Genomic DNA, 19,860 nt, shown 5'->3' on the forward strand with positions numbered 1-19,860 from the left:
TACTTATGAAAGTCTAGATTCAGGTAGGTAGCAGTGTTGGTCTGATGCAGTCGAAATAAAAAAATAAAAAATAGTCCAGTAGCACCTTAGAGACCAACTAAGTTCATTCTAGGTATGCACATGAAAGCTTATACCTAGAACAAACTTAGTTGGTCTCTAAGGCGCTACTGGACTATTTTTTAATTTTTTACTATGAAAGTCTGTAATGAAGGATGGGCCACCACCTTCACGACAGTCTGTTCCACTGTCAAAAAGCTCAGTCGAAAAGTCCTCCCTAAATTTACCTGTAATCCCCTGTCATCTAGTTTGAAGGTGTCACTTTTGGCCCTGCCCTCTTGGTCAACAGATGGCACAAGAAAGAGGTGGTGGTGGACATCTCTCCTCTCCACTGTTCTGCTTACAAGCTGACCACTCTAAGAGGCAGAGCACCAGACCCAGTTGATTGAACACAACATGATAGTTCCTCCCCATTCCATCCATTTTATTTTGCAGCAAAGATAAATAAAGACAAACTGAATATCTCCTGTTCAAGACAGCATTGAAGTGGAGCAGAATTGTCAGGAGGCTCAGGTGGTGGGATGGGAGAGAGATCAGAATCTTTGTAGATATGAACAATGGACAGTGTGGTGGAACTACACTGCTTCCCTGAACTCCCTCTTGCTGAGTCACTGCTTCTTCCTGGGCTGGAGAGGAGGTGTGGCAAGGTGGATGTGAGATCAACATGGCACAGATGCTCCAGCAGGTGTCCCAATTTCCCCCCCCCCAACAATATCAACCCTTCATGTTGATCATGGATAAGTGGATAGACAGACAGACCTCAAAAACCATCAAATTACAAGAAAGGGAATATCAGCTAAATATTAAGTAGCTCCTGAGGGTACAAATTGTTGGACGGTGAGACAGACTGCCTCAGAAGGGGGGCATCCCTCAGTGGCCTTTCCTTCATTAGAGGTGTGCAAGCCGATCTTGATGATCAACCTCAAGCATGCTGATGCAGCAGATGGACCCCATTAGCTACTGTTCCATTGCCTAGGTGACAGCCTTTGAGATATTTGAAGATGTCAATCATCATCACTATTTGAAGCTGTTAGTCACTCACTACACAAAAAGGTCTCTGAGCGACTTGCAACATATTTAAGAACATAAGTAAAAAAATACATTATAATAAAAAACACATTTACAGAAAAAAACATTTACACAGAAACATATTCAGTTCATAAAAAAACACACAAGTAACCCCCAATAACAGCACCAGAAAGCTTATGCAGCACAACTACCAGCAAACATCACCATCATAGTCCAACAAAAACCTGGGGGGTGGGGGTGGGGAGGTAAGGTTTTACCTGGCACCAAAAATACATCACTGAAGGCACCAGGTAGGTCTCACTGGGGAGAACATTCCACAGATGGCGATTTCGCAACTAAAAATGCCCTCCCTTGCCATCATCTTCCTAAAGAAAGACTTCAGATGATGATCTAAGGGTAGAAGAGGGTCATATCAGGAGAGGTGGTCCAGAAAATGTTGAGGTACTGAGGCATAAAGATGGTTCAATAGGAAAGAAATAAAAAATAAAATAAAATAAAATAGGGGATTTGCTTTACCTCCATGGTGTTGTTTTATCACCGTCCCTCCAACCTGTTTGTAAAGACCTTCTTACCATTGGACACTTTCTCCAACTTTGACACCAGGGCTTCGTATGCATCAGGTGTGCCATAAGCACTGGTCCTTCCAATAATTATGAGTTCCTTTGAAATTCAAAACACACTTTTTATTATTATTCCACTTTGAAATGGGGTTCATCATTCTGTTTTTTGGTTTCCCGAGTGCGAGAGAGGCTAACCTCCAGGCATCTTTTTTAATTAGCAGGGAGACAATGTGCTCATTCCTGCCTCCTTTATTCCTGCTTGTACAACACAGACAGAAAAAAACCTTTTTATAATACAACAAGCAACCTCTAGGTCACAGCTGGTTACAAGAGAGGGAAAGAGGAGAGAGAAATGAATGAGCCACACAAACAACAACACAGGATATTTAATTAGATTAGGTCTAAGATGGGTTTATTCATTTACTTACTTCAAGATGTACCCAGTTTGTCCCGTAAGGGACAATTCCATTTTAAAAGCACCTCTATGTTTCACACAAGCCAACCAGTCATGTAAATTCTGCCTCTCCTGACCTGTGCTGAAGATCAGCAGATGAGAGCACACTGCATGGAACCAGGCCCCGAAACAAATTTATTTGTTCCCTGGTAAGCATGGAGGAGGAATTCAATACATTTCACACTGAAAGGTGAAACTACATAATTTGCACTTCCTGAAACAATACCTAAACTAATCTGCAGTCATTCTATGGAAGCTGCATGTCTCTGAATTTTGCAGGGCAGTTCTCCATCCAAGTAATATGTACAAGTATATATATACTAGTCTGGAGTGTGCATAGAAATGCTTATATTGGAGGGGGGACACATATAAAGATGCATCATAGTAGGGAAGTTGCTTGCAAAAATAAGTATATTAGGCAAAACTATATACAAGAGAGACAGTGTGGTGCAGTGGTTAGAGTGTCCAGCTCGGACCCAGGAGACTAGGGTTCAAATCCCCACTCAGTCATGAAGTTCACTGGGTTAACTTGGGCATGCCTCTTAGCCTACACAAGGTTGTTGTGGGAATTACAGCAAATGAGGAAGGGGAGAACCATGCATTCTACCTTGAGTTTCTTGAAGAAAAAGATGGGATAGAAATGCGATATATGTATATAGTAGGGCCGTTATGGTACTTCTGGTTGTGTGTGCTTTCCTTCAGCTTGAGACTACAACTTTTGAATACAGGTATCCCATAATCTTTAAAAAATAATATCCCCCCCTCTCTGTCTGTCAGCTTGAAAACATGCAGTGCATGGCTAAAGCAGGCAGAACAGCAGAGGTGGGGTGAAAAAGAGTGCAAGAGAACAGCAGGTGGCTTTGCAGCGCAGAATTATAATCCATTAACAGAGTTAGGCAGGGAGTGCATCTTCACTCCACGCAGTTTCTGTCAGTAGTAACCCACGTGGAAAAGAAATATTGAAAGAGAAGCTTTAATTCAGCTGATTTCAATAAGTGCTCTTTGCATAGTGAGATCCAAGGTGGACTGTGATCTTTTTTCTTTTCTTTTTGCAGGCAGAGGTCCAGAAATACTGCAGATCTGATCTGAGAGGTCCGCTCCTACTCAGGGGAATGGGGCTTTGTCTGCAGAACCCTATGACAAAACCCAAAGTCTGGTGTTGGAGGTGGAAGAAGACAACTTCTTAGCTGCAGCGGCATGGTTACAAGCCCAGGCTTTAGGGGCAAGCATGAGGATAAAAAGCGACACAACGTGAGTGAAGGCAAGCTCATGTGTCATGCCCAACTAGTTGCACCCCATCTTGATTGCTACTTGATTGCCAATGTCCCACACAATTGTTTCATCTCACATGGTTGTATTATTCAAACATACCCCCTTGCTGCATGGAAGTAGTAATCATTTATTGCTTGGAGGGAAATTCTCTTCAATGTATTATCCCTGATTTTTTCAATATTGCTTGCAAGAATGTTCATCCATTTCTTGTTTCTATTACCATCTGCTGCACCTTCTCATTCACTTTCTTTAATTAAATTAATTTGCCCTAAGTGGTACCATGCTGCAGCTAAATCTGATTGTCTATGTAGCTTAGTGATGTCCTGTTCACTGCCTGGTCCCTGATTGTCTAGGCTAGGGCCTCCTGCATGCCTAATTAAGCAAGCACTGCCTTCAGTCTCAACTGTCTCGACTGACCTAATTTGCTCTTAGTGATGTCATCATGTTGCCAAATCCAGGTGGCTACTCAGCCTTGTTGTGCCATCTAGGATGCTATGGGAACCCTGATTGACCGTGGTCACTCATGATGCAAATCCAGGAAAAAGGAAGTAGAACCAAGTGGTGAAAATTGTGGTAGCTAAGATAAATTAAAGAGGCTTTGCAAAACTAAATGAATATGTCTACATTGGGCCCCAGTCACTGTTTTCAGCCTGACAAGTGGAAACTGGAAATATTTGCAACAGTCCAAGTGCAGTCCCGAATAACCTCACTTGAAGGCTTTCAGCAAATCTCTAATTTTTATTATTACTCTTATTTTGCTCAGCTGCTCACTGAGACACAGGAAACAACGGTGAATTGCCCCCCAAGATCTTGTGTATGTGTCGGTGCAACTTTTTTTAAAAATGTATGAGCAACCACAGATATTTTGGGGTGGGGTGGGGGGAGTGCAAATAAAATCAGGATCACAGCACTGAGGGAGGGGGTTAACCCCCTTTCTCCATGCTATTTTCCTCTTTAAAATCGCCCCACATCAAAGATGCTACTTGCCTGGTGGACGGGGAAAAACATAATGTAAGAGATGGCTATGAATCAGTCTATTTTCAATCTGTGTCAGTTTCACATCTGTTCATTCATAAATCTGTTCCATGCCATTTCAGTGTCAATCTGTGATTTTCAAGGAACGTACAAAATGTACATTATTTTGCACGCATTTTATCCTAAAATATACATTGCTGTATTCATCTTATCCTAAAATACACATTTTATGTGGATTTTAACCTAAAGCATACATTTTTAATGTGCATTTGGTACATTATTTGAGCCAAGAAGTGTTTAGCAAAAGTCACTGGAGTGTGAAAGCCAACTGATAACTGCATTCTGCTCTGGGTATTAGTCTGGGAAGTGCAAACCAGGTCACATCCCTTTAAAATACAGATGAAATGAAATCCTCAAGCATCCCTAAAACAAATAAAATGTGGCATCTGTGTGTCTATGGGTAGAAGACTGGATGAGCTTTGTGTTGTATGGTGCTTTTCCACAGTTAAAGTGCTCCACAGATGATCAATGACAACTGTATCCAACATCATGCAGGTTTTCAGAACTACTCTGCATGCTATTATATGACTCCATGTTTAAATACCAAAATAATACATTACAGTCATGATTGCAATTAATGAATTAATGAATTAATGAATTATGGATTCCAAATTGCGAGGTCATGATGTAACAACCTGTGAATCATAAATTAAGTGAATTATTGCAATTGTGAATTATTGCAATTGGTCAAAGTTCGCTGAAACTCTCTGAAGGGAAAGGATTTAAATCCAAATGTGTATCATAGGTGGAGAAAGGGAGAGCACTCAAATTCACTTCATCAGTTTAAGGAGAAAGTTCTTTGTTTTAGCAGCTGCAGCGATAAAAATCTAATTGAACAGTCAGACAAAAGCAATGCAAAGAGTGTTAACCTTAAGTTCTCCAGGATTACATTCCCAGTTCTTTATGTAACATGCATTCAATGGAATCTTTAGTCTCTTCCGTCTCCTCTGTAAAGGCCCTACAAGTTGTTGCTGCCACATGGTAGCTGTCAGCAGCTCGCCCCCAAGACCCAGTGATATTTAAGGCAACATCTCCTATGTGTACATTTCCTATACTAATGAATATTGCAAATTACTAAGGGTTGTATCCAACCCTGTGTGAGTGGCATTCCACTCACAAAACAGGAAGTACCCCTTCATCCCCTCTCCCTGCATGCCCCTAAAATTTTCTCCATTGGGTCCCTTGATCCTCTAGAACAGATTTTGCAGGGGTGCAAGGGAAAGGAGAGGATGGGGAAAATCTGTTGCACAGAATTATGTTGCCTAAGTAGAATGGCAGCGCTGGATGATACAGCTCTGAGTGAGGTTGTCCAAAAAGCCTCCCCACCCTCAGCCATTATAGCCCTGAGATCATGACATGATTCATTTCACCTCTAGTCTCCCACCCTATCTGCCAGTTGAGGAGAAACATGAATCAGTGTTAATATTCCAAATGTCCTTTGACATGACAAGCCCCACACTTCATGGAAATGGTTTCCATTGCTGATTATTATACTACCAGTAGCTTGTTCACCTAGCACAAATCAGATGTGCCTGTTTGCCTTTCCCATTCTTGTCCCAGGCTCAATTCAAGGTGCTGGTTTTGATCTTTAAATATTAAAGCTTAGGACCGGAATATTTTAAAAAATTGTCTCTCATGCCCCTGCCCTGCTTGAGCCTACCCAACAACTCCATTTCTCTTCTTAGGCTCTTTTTGGGGGACTTATCATAGGAGCCAACTCCTAGGGGCTGAGGGGTCTTTGCCCCCCTCCAAATAAAATATTTGAGGGGCTGCACCCCCAAAGTTGAGGGGCATTGCCATTCATATGGTCCCCATGCAATGCGTCATGTGATCATTTATGCAGGGCAGGGCTTACTTGTCCCTGTGGCGATCACACAGGGTCCCCGGACGTTTAATGGTCTATTGATCCCTGTGCCACCACTGTGCTCGCTTCCCCGCTGCCACCAGCCAGTTACTCTCTGGTAAAACACTGAGTCCAGTCAGTTGTTAAAAGTGAACCAAAAAAACAAGTTTATTTTACAAACATTAACAAGTTTATGGTTTCTCAGATAATATTCTTGTCAGTATCTTAACTTTTGTTTCTTTACCGGCCTATACATTCCTAATACCTTCTGACTGATTATCTCAACTGTTTGACTGACTCCTCTTAACAATCACTCTCTCACACCAGTCTAGCCCAACCCACAGACTTATCTTGTCTTTCTCTTCTAATTCCAGACTGTCTTCTCAACAACTCTAACTCAAAAAACTTCTGTGCTTAAACCTTATACACAGTTAACTCTGCCCCCTGGGTTCCCACTGGTTAGTCATTTTACAATTACCGTATTTTTTGCTCTATAAGACGCACCAGACCACAAGACGCACCTAGTTTTTGGAGGAGGAAAAGAAGAAAAAAATTCCGAATCTCAGAAGCCAGAACAGCAAGAGGGATCGCTGAGCAGCAAAAGCAGCAATCCCTCTTGCTGTTCTGGCTTCTGTGATAGCTGTGCAGCCTGCATTCGCTCCATAAGACGCACACACATTTCCCCTTACTTTTTAGGAGGGAAAAAGTGAGTCTTATAGAGCAAAAAATACGGTAGTTAACCCTTTCCCTATGAACCCGGTATGATGTCACACACATAGGAGGACAAACGCCACAGTCCCCCTCCCCAATATTTTATTCAAGTTGTCACCCCTGTGACTTACATTGTATATACAAATATAAAGAGGGTATATTTGGCATTCAACAACTGGAATAGCTCCCAAGAGAGATATGCTTGGTCCCATCATTGCTCACTTTTACAGGAATAGTGACTACAATTCTATTCCAGCAACAAGCTGGAATTGAATAGAAAGCCCCCAGTCTGGGGGGGGGGGGTGAGCTCAGTTGTCAGTGACACAAGAATAGGTCTGGCATCAAATGACCTTCCTGACCTTCAAATTAGCATGATTTTCTGATGGCAAGGAGCAAACATGTACTCAAAAGATAGAAACTTTCTGCACTTCTAAAACTGTAGGCCAAATTCATGGCTAGTGTAATTCAACTTAATATGAAGGAATTACCTTTGATGGAATTAATGACATTTTTTCCCCTAATTGCCTCGGCTGTTGGCCCTATCTGGTGGGCTAGGTTTGAGCATCTGTTTGGATTTTGAAGCATCCCATTCCAGATGTCCCCTCTTTATACAGTGATTAGGACTGTGGCAGGTCTTAACACTTTCCTTCCCTCAACTGAGGTAGAAGGAAAGAATATTTTCAGTCATTTTTGTCCCAAGTCTTGCTTGACAGCCAGAACAGTGTGTCTCTCATATATATATATATATGACAAATGGTTTGGTTGTGTCGTAATCCACACATTTCCCTATGAATACTGTCTTTGTATGGAACACTATAAAATCTGTCCAAAAAAAAGGCAGTAAGTTTGATATTGAAAGTATTCCTTCTAAGAATTCGGCATTTTTATTCTTAAATGATACCATTTTAGTGCCAGATGATGTCTGGATCTGAAGGCTGGTTTGATCCTCAAGAGACAGGTGACATTTTAACATATTTTGCATGCAGGTCATGGAGGTATCTTATATTTTAAAATGTAAGAATCTCCACTCAGTTTGCCCACACATTGCAAACCCCCAAGTACTCTCTCACTGCGCTGCGAGTTATATCCAACTAACATGTACTTGGAATAGACCCATTAAATTTAATTGTCCTACATTAGTCATCTCCATTAACTTCAATAGGTCTGCTCTGAGTAGGACTCATATTGGCTGCAACCCTTTAATTAACCCCCACAACCCTCACTTTTTTGGTTGCTTTTCACTGATTTGATATTGCTTTGCTTTGTATTTTTGGCTACTATTATATTTTGTTATTGTTTGTATGTGTGTGTTTAATGATGCTCTGTTTTTGTTTTATAACCTTGCTGTTTGATGCTTATTTCTCCCCCTCAAAAATAGAAAGGATATAAATACATTGCTCTCCCCACAGGAGGATGGGTTCAGATGAAATATTCACCACCCATCAAAGGTGTGTGAAATTCCTACCACTGCCCTTCAAAAAGAAATCCCTGAAGGTGTTTTGCCCAAGTGTGCAGTCAGAGGTGTCATAGTCATAGTACAGCCATGTGGAGGCCTATACCACATACCCACATGAACATTTTAACAGTTGAAATAATGGGGACCTTCGTGCTTATGAGTTGCTCCCCTTCCCTGCATTCTGCGGTACCACTAGTTCTTCACAAACCTTCCCCAAAGATGCTACAACTGTGACACTCAGTAAGGACTCGTCTATATTTCCTTTTGCAGCACATTTCTAGTACACAGATCTGGGCTTTAAAGCTCTGTGTCCGAGTATGGTGTGAAAACCCGGCACAAACAACAAATGGGTTTCTGTGGATGGCTGTTTGCTCCCATTCAGCGGTAAAATGACGGTTTTTCCAGGGGAAATGCTTAGAGGGAAAACACACACACACACAGAGAGAGGTGGAGCTTTAAAGCATGAATGTGTGCTTGGAAAGTGGTGCAAAAGGAAGTCTGGATGAGCCCAAAGTGACTTAGTAGCATGGAGCGGTTGCCAGGCTAATCCAGGATATAGTCCTGGCACTAGCTTCAGGCACAGCTAATCTCCCCGCCTGCCTCACCAGAGGTGGTTTGACATGGACACAGCTGCCAGTATTGGGATGGAGTGAAGAGGATGAGTGAAAGATAAGCAGCAAGGGATATTGTCAGAAGCCAGGCTGACAGGCAGGAATATCCCTGTTCAGCCGTTAAAAAACAAATTAAAGGAAAAGACCAGCTACATCTTCTCAGACGGGATGGTGCAGAGACCCAGAAAAACCAAGCTTACTAATTCTGCACCTTCATATCTTGTCATAGAACTGAACAAACATAGTCCAACAGCTCTTACAGCCTTGGCCCTAACCTTGTTTACTTAAATGGAAATTCGACTTATTTCAATAGGATTTACTTTCAAGAATGCACATTTAAGATATTTATTTGTTTACATCACCGGTAGACAATGAGGTGTCCCACGCATGCTACTGGACTACAACTCCCATCATCCTTGATCACAGCCAATGGCTGATGGGAGCGGGAGTCCAATAACATTTGGAGTGCACCATTTTGACAATCCCTGACTATCCTTAGAAGTCACTGCTGTGGGAAGAAATTTTCTTAAAATATAGGGCTGCCACCAATTAAATAAATCTTGGCTGGTTTTTTGCACGAGATTTTGTTTATTTCTTACTTGATCCAATCCACATATAACTGCATACAAAATAATAGTTCTAATGGGATGAAATGCAAGATCGCTTTGTCCTTTGCTCGCTCCCAGGAAGGAATACCTCTGCTAAGATGATGCCTGCCATCTGCAGTGTTAACTAGTACTTGCATTAAGATTTTAAAATGATAATAATCTGCGGGCTGATTTTTCCTGGGCACCTTTTCAGTCAATCCAAATGTTTCTAATTGATTAATCTAACTGATTGATTGATCTAACACTGCAGCTGTAATAATCACAATTCTTTTCCTGTGACAATGGACAAAGCTCCATAGGGACAGAGAGAAAGGGAGGGGGAGTTCTTCTGTAATAGGGATGAAGGGTCTGTTATTTTTGTCTTGTGTAAAGAAGCTAATTCAGTCTCCATAGGGGATGAAAAAAGCTCTAAAGGATTTGGGCGTTATATGATCAGAGGGAATAAATGTCCTAAGGCTCATCTGCTTTATTTAATACTTATCCCAACAGACTCCTGCTGCTTCAAGGAAGCAATTTTACTTAGTGGTGCATATCTTACCAGGACAGGCCCTCCCTTTTACAACATTTTGACAGTTTCCAGGTTGCAAACATATTGGTCAGGAACGAATTTCAGGGGGCGGGGGAAGAGTCTCACAGAAATGAAGATTTGATTGCACATTTCAGAAATTTCAGATGCACAATCTTATGTTCTCAACCATCCTCTGTGACCAAAATGATTTCCCCACCTCTAATATGGGTCCTTCCTTCCTTCCTTCCTTTTCAAGTCAAGCATATCCAGGACCTGAATTGAGGCACTCTAAGTCTGCATGACTGCAGAAGAGTAAAAGGGGACAGATTGGAGGAGAAAGGCCATGTTGCTGCTTTTCCATATTCTACCAAAACAGCCTGTCAGAACCTTGTTTTCCCAGATGTTGTTGGGCTATAATTCCCACCAGCCCTGGCCATCAGACCATGCTGGCTGGGGCTGATGGGAGTTGCAGTGCAACAATATCTGGGGAACCAAGATTGGAAAGGCTGCACTATAACATCACTTCTATGTAGCCCATTGGTCTTTCTTGACCTGGATTGTTCTCTTTATAAATACTTCTCATTAGGCTTGGGCATTTGCCTTGTCCACATCCCTTGTGCATTGTATGGTTGGCTTCCAAGTTTTGGTCTGTGCATATCCCTCTTTCCCAGACTGCCAGCTCTTTTGTTTGTCTGTCTCCCCGCATCTCTCTTGCTTTCTCATCACAGCGAGCTAGCCACCCGTCAAAGGAGTCCTGATGCCAACGCTAAACCAAAATTTCTCAAAATATTCATTTTTCTTGGGAAATTTCTGAATTTTCCTCTTTATCAACTCACCACGCTCTTGAGAAAAATGAGGCCACGTTACAGAATTTTCATCAAAACATTTCTTATTTATTTATTTTGTGTGGCAACCACTATTGGAAGCTGGTGTGATGACCTGAAAGCTTAGCTTGTGATGTGATCCTTTACAAGAGGCTGTCCATTCAAAAGTCTTTACTTCTCTTTCATTCTTGCACGGGGTGTGTGTGTGTGCGTGCGCGCGCACACACACACATGCACGCTAACTCTTGCTGTGCTAAGTCTGTAAGTCCATCAGTTTCCTGACTCCTTAACCTCATTTGCCCCCCCCCCAAAAAAACTTGAGCTATTGGAGCGCTTGACACATCTCCGGTGCACGAGTGAGAAGAATTTAAGAAAGCCTTTCTTTCCCTGACAACGAAAACTCATTTGCTCCTTTGAAAAGAAACCCAAACAACCTCTCTCTCATATTCAAGATAGGAGATGCAATCTCCCTGAGGGGAGAATGAGCAATTAATACAAGAAAGATTGCAGGAGCGTGTCGTCGCCTGGGTCTTTTGCAAAACACTGCTCCCATAAAGGCACAACTGCGACCTTCGAAGAGCAATGGTGGGACACATCCCCAAGAATGGAACAGGTTTACCTGCAGCAGCAGCCTGGACTTTGCAGGCAGAGCACAGGGGAGCCCCCCCCCAGCCTACCCCCCTGTATCTATTCAGCGAGCTCCATTTTCGCTGCTATCGTAAATTAATTAGGATAGTGATCAGCCAGAATTCATTAAGAAGCCTTTTTTGAAATGTAAAGTTGTGTGTGTGTGAGAAAGAGATGGAGAACATAAGCTAAAGAAAGTTGAAGCTCTCAGAGAGAAACAATAGAAAACCTAACAAACAACCATTTCCTCTGGCTGTGTCTTGGGCCACCATTCAATGATATTATGGATGGAAGAGAAGGAAGGTGCCTCTTGCAGACTATAGCTGTTATGAATAAATTGGTCTTTCCGAAATTGGTCAGTTTCTTTGTGGACATTGATTTATTTTTCCTGGATTTTCTTTGTGATTGTTATGCTTTGTTTTGCTTTGCTTTGTTTTGGTTTTTTTTCTGGATGGTGCCTACTGATGTGAAAAAATCCATCTAGTATTGCTGATAAATCAGGAGATAACCACTGGGGTCAGGGAAAAGGGGAAAAGAAAGAGAGAAAGAGAGATGGAGGGAAGAAAAGTCTTTGCAAGTTGCCACCCTGGTTTTGTCTCCTTACGCATTGCCTTAAAGGAAATATTAGCACTGCTGAATGTGTAATTAGACATGTTTCCCCTCAGGGCATGAGGGGGACTTGACTGTATTTCCTTGTTATCTGATCACAGCAAATATAATTTGTGTTCCCTTTGAGTCTCTCTCTTTTTTAATTCCTCTCCCACTTTTGGATGGCAAGTCTCCGCTCAGCTGAGTAATGGATGACAGTGCTGGAAAATAGGACATTTTTCTTGTCTTGTACTCTCTAAACATTTCCAAGGTCAAGTGCGCTAAGAGGAAAAAGGTGCCCCCCCAACAAGGTGAGATGGGGTGCATACACACATATCTTATCTTATCAAATCTCTTTTACTGCAATAAAGTATTGTAATAAAAAAGCAAATTGGAGATAGATTATATATATATATTAAAAACTTGTTCATTATTTTGTGATATTTTGGGTTGATCCCAACAACCCAGCTGTTGAGTTTGGAATTTTTCCTTATACCCACCCTCCCACATGTCAATCTTTGCATTTTGTGTACAGTGGTACCTCAGGTTACAGACGCTTCCGGTTACAGACTCCACTAACCCAGAAATAGTACCTTGGGTTAAGAACTTTGCTTCAGGATGAGAACAGAAATCATGCAGCAGCAGCGAGAGGCCCCATTAGCTAAAGTGGTACCTCAGGTTAAGAACAGTTTCAGGTTAAGAACGGACCTCCAGAACAAATTAAGTTCTTAACCCGAGGTACCACTGTATTGTAAATGATGGTATTGAAAATAGCAGTTGGCCCATAAGACCTGCCCCAGAGCAACTGGCTGATGGTGAATAAAAAGACCTCTAATGAAATGTACTCCATGGGGGAAACAAGAAACATGGGGGGGGGGTGTTTCCATATGTTTCTGTGAATCCTTTGCAAAGAGGCAAATGGCACCACAACCCTCTCAAGATCTCTGCCAATGATATCCGGCCCATCAGTGTCAAGGTTAGAAGGCACATTTGACCTTCATGACAACAGAATCCACAAGACCAATTATTTATTGATTGATTTTGCCATAGAATGGAATGCAAACCAGCCACTCATTTGTGTGTGTGTGTGTGTGGGGGGGATACTAAGGTCCACTTGGAAATTCACCAGGATATGAGCAAACAGTCAATGGGAGACTGTAGTTCCAACTATTTCACTGCTGGTGGTTACTGAAGTTAAATGATCTTCAATAATCAATGGGAAAATATGTGGTCCTTCAAGTGTTTTTGGCTGAGGGGTAGTCAGAGATGATGAGAGTTGAGGATGAGCAATATCTGGAGGAACTAGAGTTTTCCCATAAGTGAGGGAAGTAATGGCAGGGGGCACCTCTGTCCAATAATGAAATTGCTGAGTCAATAGCTGCCATCAATCAACAACTGCAGACTTCCACGATGCCAGTGAGAGATGTGGGAGAAATCAGGTTCAGTTCATATTTTGACAGAAACCTACAAAATCCGCACTTCTCTGAACTCTGTGATGCAGTTCTCCAATCAAATAATTTGTACTTAAAGGTATGTATTAAGGGGAAGTTGCATTAGTGAAAACCACAAAAAGGCACCGTATCAGTCAAAAGTGCTTGCATATTGTGTATATTATGAGTGTATATTATGAGTGTATATTAAGAGAAATGGACACTAAAATGCTGATGGATTTTGGGGAAGACTTTTAAAAATGCAACCAGATGCAGAAATGTTGTGAAGTGAATTTAAGACTGGAGAATATGAGAAGCTGAAATTGACAGATTCATCCAGCCCTAAGTGATGCATCCATTTTCTCCAGCACCACCTCCCACCAATTTCTGGCAAGACTATGAACTCCCATTCCTCCTTGATCATCCAGCAGAAACTACTAACAGTTCCTACTAGCATCCACTTTACAAGCCACAGCAGAAGTCCAATATGAACGCCAAACACATTACATCTATATCCATAAGCCATTATTATGTGCCTCTACACCATTCAAAGCAGGCTGAGGACAGAAAATGATCCCAAATGTAATTCCAGGTTTTACAACTCCCTCTTTTCCTTTTGCAACACATCTAGTAAATACATTGTTCATCGCTAAGCAATTTGCCTTCCCAATCATTTGACCTTTAGAGAGGTTTCTCTAAAGTACAGCACTTTTACTAGGTCACAATGGATGGGGACTCAAGTGAGCCATAAACCATATTAAGCTTTGAGTAATTGTACCAATAGGTCAGGGGTCCTGGTTTTGGCACAAAAGTTATCTTTTTAAATCAGACATGTCCCCCCCCCCTCTCATCTTGATCTGCCTAAGCTTGGATCCATTTGTGAGAGAAAGAGAGAAGTTCAATTATTGAAGGTATCTTTATTGGACTAGAAATCTCATGAAAGGAGTAAACTATTATGGTATGGAAGTGATGATCTCACAGAAGTCTACAGAGTTCATGGGAAAGAACATATGGCTCCCATTTGGGGTGTGAGAGCAAATGCCATAGTCTAATTAAAGGGGTCACTGTGGTTAATGGTTCACACATTGCAAATTAACTTTTTAACTTAGCTTCTAATAAAAAAGATCCATTCTGATCATTTTCCACTGCCACGGCTATCAGTAGTTTATATTTGTATGGAGTTTAATGATGAGGCAAGTTTTGCCACATTGGAAGACATATCCTGAATGCCTGGTAACCTCAATACCGTTGTTTGGGCTGAAGTCCCATTGGTTTCTATTCCAAAAATGCAAGAATACAGAGAGTGTAGACAACACACATACATCATATTCAGCTTGTAATATCACCTTAAACAGTACTGTGATTCCACCCACCCATCCCTGAGACCAGTGTTGGTTAATATCTAGGTCATTAATTCACAATGTAAGGATACCACACTGCCATCATTAATACATGTATAAATCCCACTGATGTCAGAAGGATTTATGAGTAAGTAAATGGTACATGACTGAAGCTTCAATATGCAAGGAATGGGTTTTTTATTATGGAAATCATGACAGAAATACATTTAGAATGCTTGTCTAGATCTCTCATATGGTGCAATGGCTCAACTACTGGGCTTGGAAGGCTAGGATGAATGAAAATGTTGCAAAATCTTTACTCACAATGGGTGGCCTTGGGCAAATCCCCTGTAGGCTCAGGCCATTGTAGCCTAATCTTTAAAAAGCCATTCCTGTTCATCCCAATACTGATAATACAAATATTGTGTGTCTATCAACAAAGCGTGTGGTGCAAAGGTCTCTAGAACCCTGTTCACATGTGCATGTTCATGATTTGATGACAGCAGCATTAAGTTGCTATTTACACATGTAGATGATCCTCATCAAACAACATTGACACAAGACTCAGCAATGGGAAAGAGAAAAGATGGGGAGATCTAGACATAGCCACGAGCTTGTCTAAATCTCTTCTTTGTTTGGGGCATGTTGAATAGATTGGGATCCTTTGGGTTGAAGCCATTTCCTGACACTCCCTCCATATGCCCTCAAACCAACCTGACACTAAAATCTGTTCACATGTTATACTAAACACAGGTACCAGCTGTTTCTACAGATGTTCAAGTGTTTGTGTGAAAGAGTGTGCCTTTGTTGATTTGTGCAATTTCTCTTTGTGAATGCAGATTGTACACTTGTTGACTATAACATGTGAATACCCCTACCAGAAATGGATGATTCCAAAAAAGTCAGTTTCCCCCAGTTCCCCATTTTTCCTCCCTCTAAAGTGCCGTTTCCCATGCTTGTGCGTCAGTTTGCTATTGTTGTTTTTTCCTAATGTACTCATGAAAATTTATCAGCATTTGAGTACCCATTTCTTCTCCTCTATATACCGTAAACTGTTGCACGCCATTTTGTTTAACATACACACTGTCAAAAACATTCTCTCCTCTAATATAATGTGTTTTCATATGTTATTTTCACTAATACATCCATTTTTATGGACACCTTTTCCCAATATATGCAATTTAAATCCATTTTGAGGGTGGAAATCTGCATCTCAAAACTTGGGGAAGGGTGCGTTTGCAATAGTGGCATTTCGTTTTGTACATTGTTTCAGAAAGTGCAGCTTAGGAAGGGTTGTGTGAACCAAACCAAATCCTCCCCCACCAAGATCAGAGCTCTGATGTCAGTAAGGACCATGGCTGTGGATGTTTCCATGACAGCAGGAATGGGAGAGAGTTACAGTGCCCTTCCAGGGGCTGTAGGAATCCAACCTTCCAAAGCAAAATGTTATTTCACATTTTCTTTTCTTTGTTGTAATGCAAGCTACCACAGAATGACCCAGGTCAGTGATTTTGTTCTTGAATCTGTTCATTACAAGATACAGTGGGTTGTTTTCTTTGAATTTGTTTTGGCCAGCTCTGTTCATTCAATTCCTGGAAGTCAGAGGCTCATAATGGAAGTGTCTCCTCTGCCATATTTATGGCAGAAAACTAGTACAAAAGTGGAAGTGGTATAATTGAAATTCACGTGGAAAGGGCCGGCTGGGAAAGGTTAAGCACAGACTGGTCTGGAAAGACCTTGAATGTAATGGAGCTGCAGGATTTATCCATAGCCAAATTAAAGCAGCCCATATTTTTTATCATCAATGTATATATGTATCTAGCTATCTAGCTATCACAGCCAATTCTCAACATTCTCTTTCTTGGCCGCAAACTTAAAAGCAAAAGTAAAGATGTATCTCATCCTAGAATCACACAAGGAAACCAGGTGGAGATGTGCAGACAACGATGAAAAGCTATGTAGCAGGATTGGCTCTGATTCAGTATAAGGAAATCTTTCTACTTTGTTTTCTCTCACTTTCTCCTTCCCGACTCTCAAGTCTGCACATTTCAACATCCATCTGTGATTTCTTTATTTATTTTTAAAGAGTCCTCAGTGTTCTACTGCAAATTTCTCCTAACCATTTTCAAAAAAACGATTTTGCCAAATACAGATTTTTGCAAAGCAACTCCCCACCCACCCAGCCAAATATAATGCATTTTCACGTTGCTTGGGCTGAAGAACTGCATTGCTAAATTTGCCAAAGTGTGGCTTTTGAAGGATGGCTGTGTATTGTTCGTGTATTGTTTTAGAAAGTGCCGACTGGGTAGGTTTGCCTTTAAAAAGCGAAGTGAATCAAATTTCTTCCCCCTATGCCTAGCTCTGATCTTGGCGACTATTAGTGAACTCTATGAGATAAAAGCACTTTTCAGATATCATCCATACCTCAAAGGTACTCAATAGAAACAGACCACGTGACTGGATCTTCTCCCAACACCACATACATCTCTGAGTCCAACCTCTTGGTGTTCATGTATTCAGCACAATGACTTGAAAGAGGTGCCTGACTATTCATAGTTGTTTAACAGAATAGGAAACCCAACATGAATGGGATCAATGTACAGTCGTACCTTGGTTTTGGCTCTCAAATGATCAAAACCTGGAAGTGACTGTTCCAGTTTATGGAAGTTCTTTTGGAAGCTGAACATCTGACAGGGCTTCCACAGCTTCTAATTGGCTGCAGGAACTTCCTGCAGCCAATCAGAAGCTGTGCTTTAGTCTTCAAATGCTTTGGAAGTCGAATGGACTTCTGGAACAGATTCTGTTTGACTTCTAAGGTATGACTGTATATAGAAATGCTTATTTGGGGACAAAGTATGCTTAAAATCATGCACATTGAGGGGAAAATATTTTCAAAATATTTATGTCTACATGAAGTTTCATGTCGATTATTTTTAATACACAGATTAAGGCAGAAATTGGATAGAATGGGCTTATGAATGAAGAGATGCAAAACTGACGGAGTCTAGAAACAGACCGATTCATTCATCCACTCACCCATCCCTAATGACTGATGGGCTGACTTTTACTTGGTGGTTCAGAAATGATGCAGGCTTACACAAGAGGAAATAAATGCATCTCAGGACCTAAGTAGGCAATAGATAAAATGCATGATCACATTTAATATTTTCTTTTTTAAAAAAAAAATAAACCGTAAAAAAGTAGATGTAGTGATCAGATCTGGAACACAACACATGGGATGGATGTCCCCATGAAAAGTTGCCTTCTTGCTATACCCCTTGGGAGAGAAGCTGCCCTTTGTCAATGCTGTGATGCAAGTGAGCAGGACCAGAAGCAAAAAGTAGGTGGGGCAACAGAGATGAGGGTCACATCTGTGACTCTCATCTCTGTACAGCAGACTAAGTTTCAGACAGGCCAAAGTCATAAGTTTCTACCTCCACATAGCTCCCTATCCAGCAAAGCAAGAGGCATGATTGTAGTTCAAGAACTCATCCGAGGCAGGCAAAAGCACCTCGGGAGGTCCAGTGAGAGGTATGGTCTGGGGAGAGTTCTGAGAATCAGATGGAGAGGACCAGCAGGGCATGAGGCTCTGTATCCTGGGTTAAGGCCTCCACTTTGGACACAGTGATTCTCAATATGATTAGAGAGCCCCATTCCTGCTGTGTGGGGGGTTTTTTAAACCCCCAGACAAGTATGTGAAATGAGATCATCACACATCTAACACACGGTCTACCTTGGCCCTGATTTGTCCTATTTGTTCCAGCTTCAAAATCTGGCCCAATTGCTGACTTCAGAAGTTTTTGAGCAGAATCCTACTCCCCCTTCCTTCTATCTATAATCCCTTATGTTAATTTAGGATTAACACTTCTTTGGTGCTATGCTGGAGAATATATGTGTCCTCAACAACAACAATAACCTGCTTTCTTCTTGCAGCCAACTCAGCCATCCAGATACCAGACTGCGGCTTGCCCGGCTGTGGCATTTGGACTTTGCTGAACTGATCATTAGAGAAGGCTGGTGCGCAGCAAGCCAAGGCAGATGGAGCTTTCGATTTAATCCAGAATGTAGATGCAAACAAGTGTGGGATATGTCTTATATATCCACAGCAGTGACACAAAGTGGACATCAAGAATAGCTACTAACAAGCTGGATGGTGCTTTGAGAATGCATGAGCTCCTGTGAATTGACTTTGCTAGCTGCACATTAAACAGAAATGACAGGGCAAGAAGAAATGGAATTGCATGCTTGGAAGAGAGTTATAGGTTATAAATTGGAAAGAAGTCCAATTCAAGGATCTGCTTTATTCCAGCTCAGATTATTCGTTCGTCTAGGCCAGTGCTGTTTGCTCAGACTGGCAGAGGATTTCTGGGTTCTCAGGGATAGGTCTTTCCTTTTAATGTGAAATGTTGAGTGCTGAACATGGGACCTTCAGCATTCAAAGAATGTGTTGTACCACTGAACTGTGGTCCCTTCTCAAGTCTACCAAAAGGAATCACCTTCTCTGGAGGTTTTTCAGCAAAGTCTAGAAATAATTCCTCAGAAAATTATAAAGGCCTTATACAGACTCAGAGCATTTCTTCATCAGACCCTGCTATGTATTCTCTGCTGTGAGTGGCAGGTCAGGGGAGTCAGACAAAAGCTCTTCTGAGCTCCACATGGGCCTGCCAGGAATTGAACCTAGGAGACAGGCCTTCTGCATTCAAAATGTGTATTGTTCCACTGAGTTATGGCTCCACCCTTTAAACCATATTTGGGGAACCATTACCATTCCATTATGTTGCTGAATCACAGTTCCCATCAACCCTAGCAAGCAATGTCAATGGCCATGGATGATGGGAGTTGTACTTCAGCAACATATGGAGGGCCAGAGGTTGCTAACACTTGTTTTAAATGTTTTGGTGGAACAG

The 19,860-nt window shown here is 41.6% G+C and overlaps 1 long non-coding RNA gene across 1 annotated transcript; it reads right to left on the reverse strand.

Moving 5' to 3' along the window:
• Positions 1-582: 582 nt before the first annotated feature.
• On the reverse strand, positions 583-17,649 carry LOC307204031. The gene is made up of 3 exons (XR_013833472.1): positions 17,378-17,649; positions 1,659-1,746; positions 583-683 (listed from the first exon to the last, which is right to left on the reverse strand). It is a non-coding gene; the product is annotated as an uncharacterized lncRNA (long non-coding RNA).
• Between the last annotated feature and the right edge of the window lie 2,211 nt (positions 17,650-19,860).

The sequence above is a fragment of the Podarcis cretensis genome, assembly GCF_951804945.1.
Source record: "Podarcis cretensis genome assembly, chromosome: 15".
NCBI classification, from domain to species: Eukaryota; Metazoa; Chordata; class Lepidosauria; order Squamata; family Lacertidae; genus Podarcis; species Podarcis cretensis.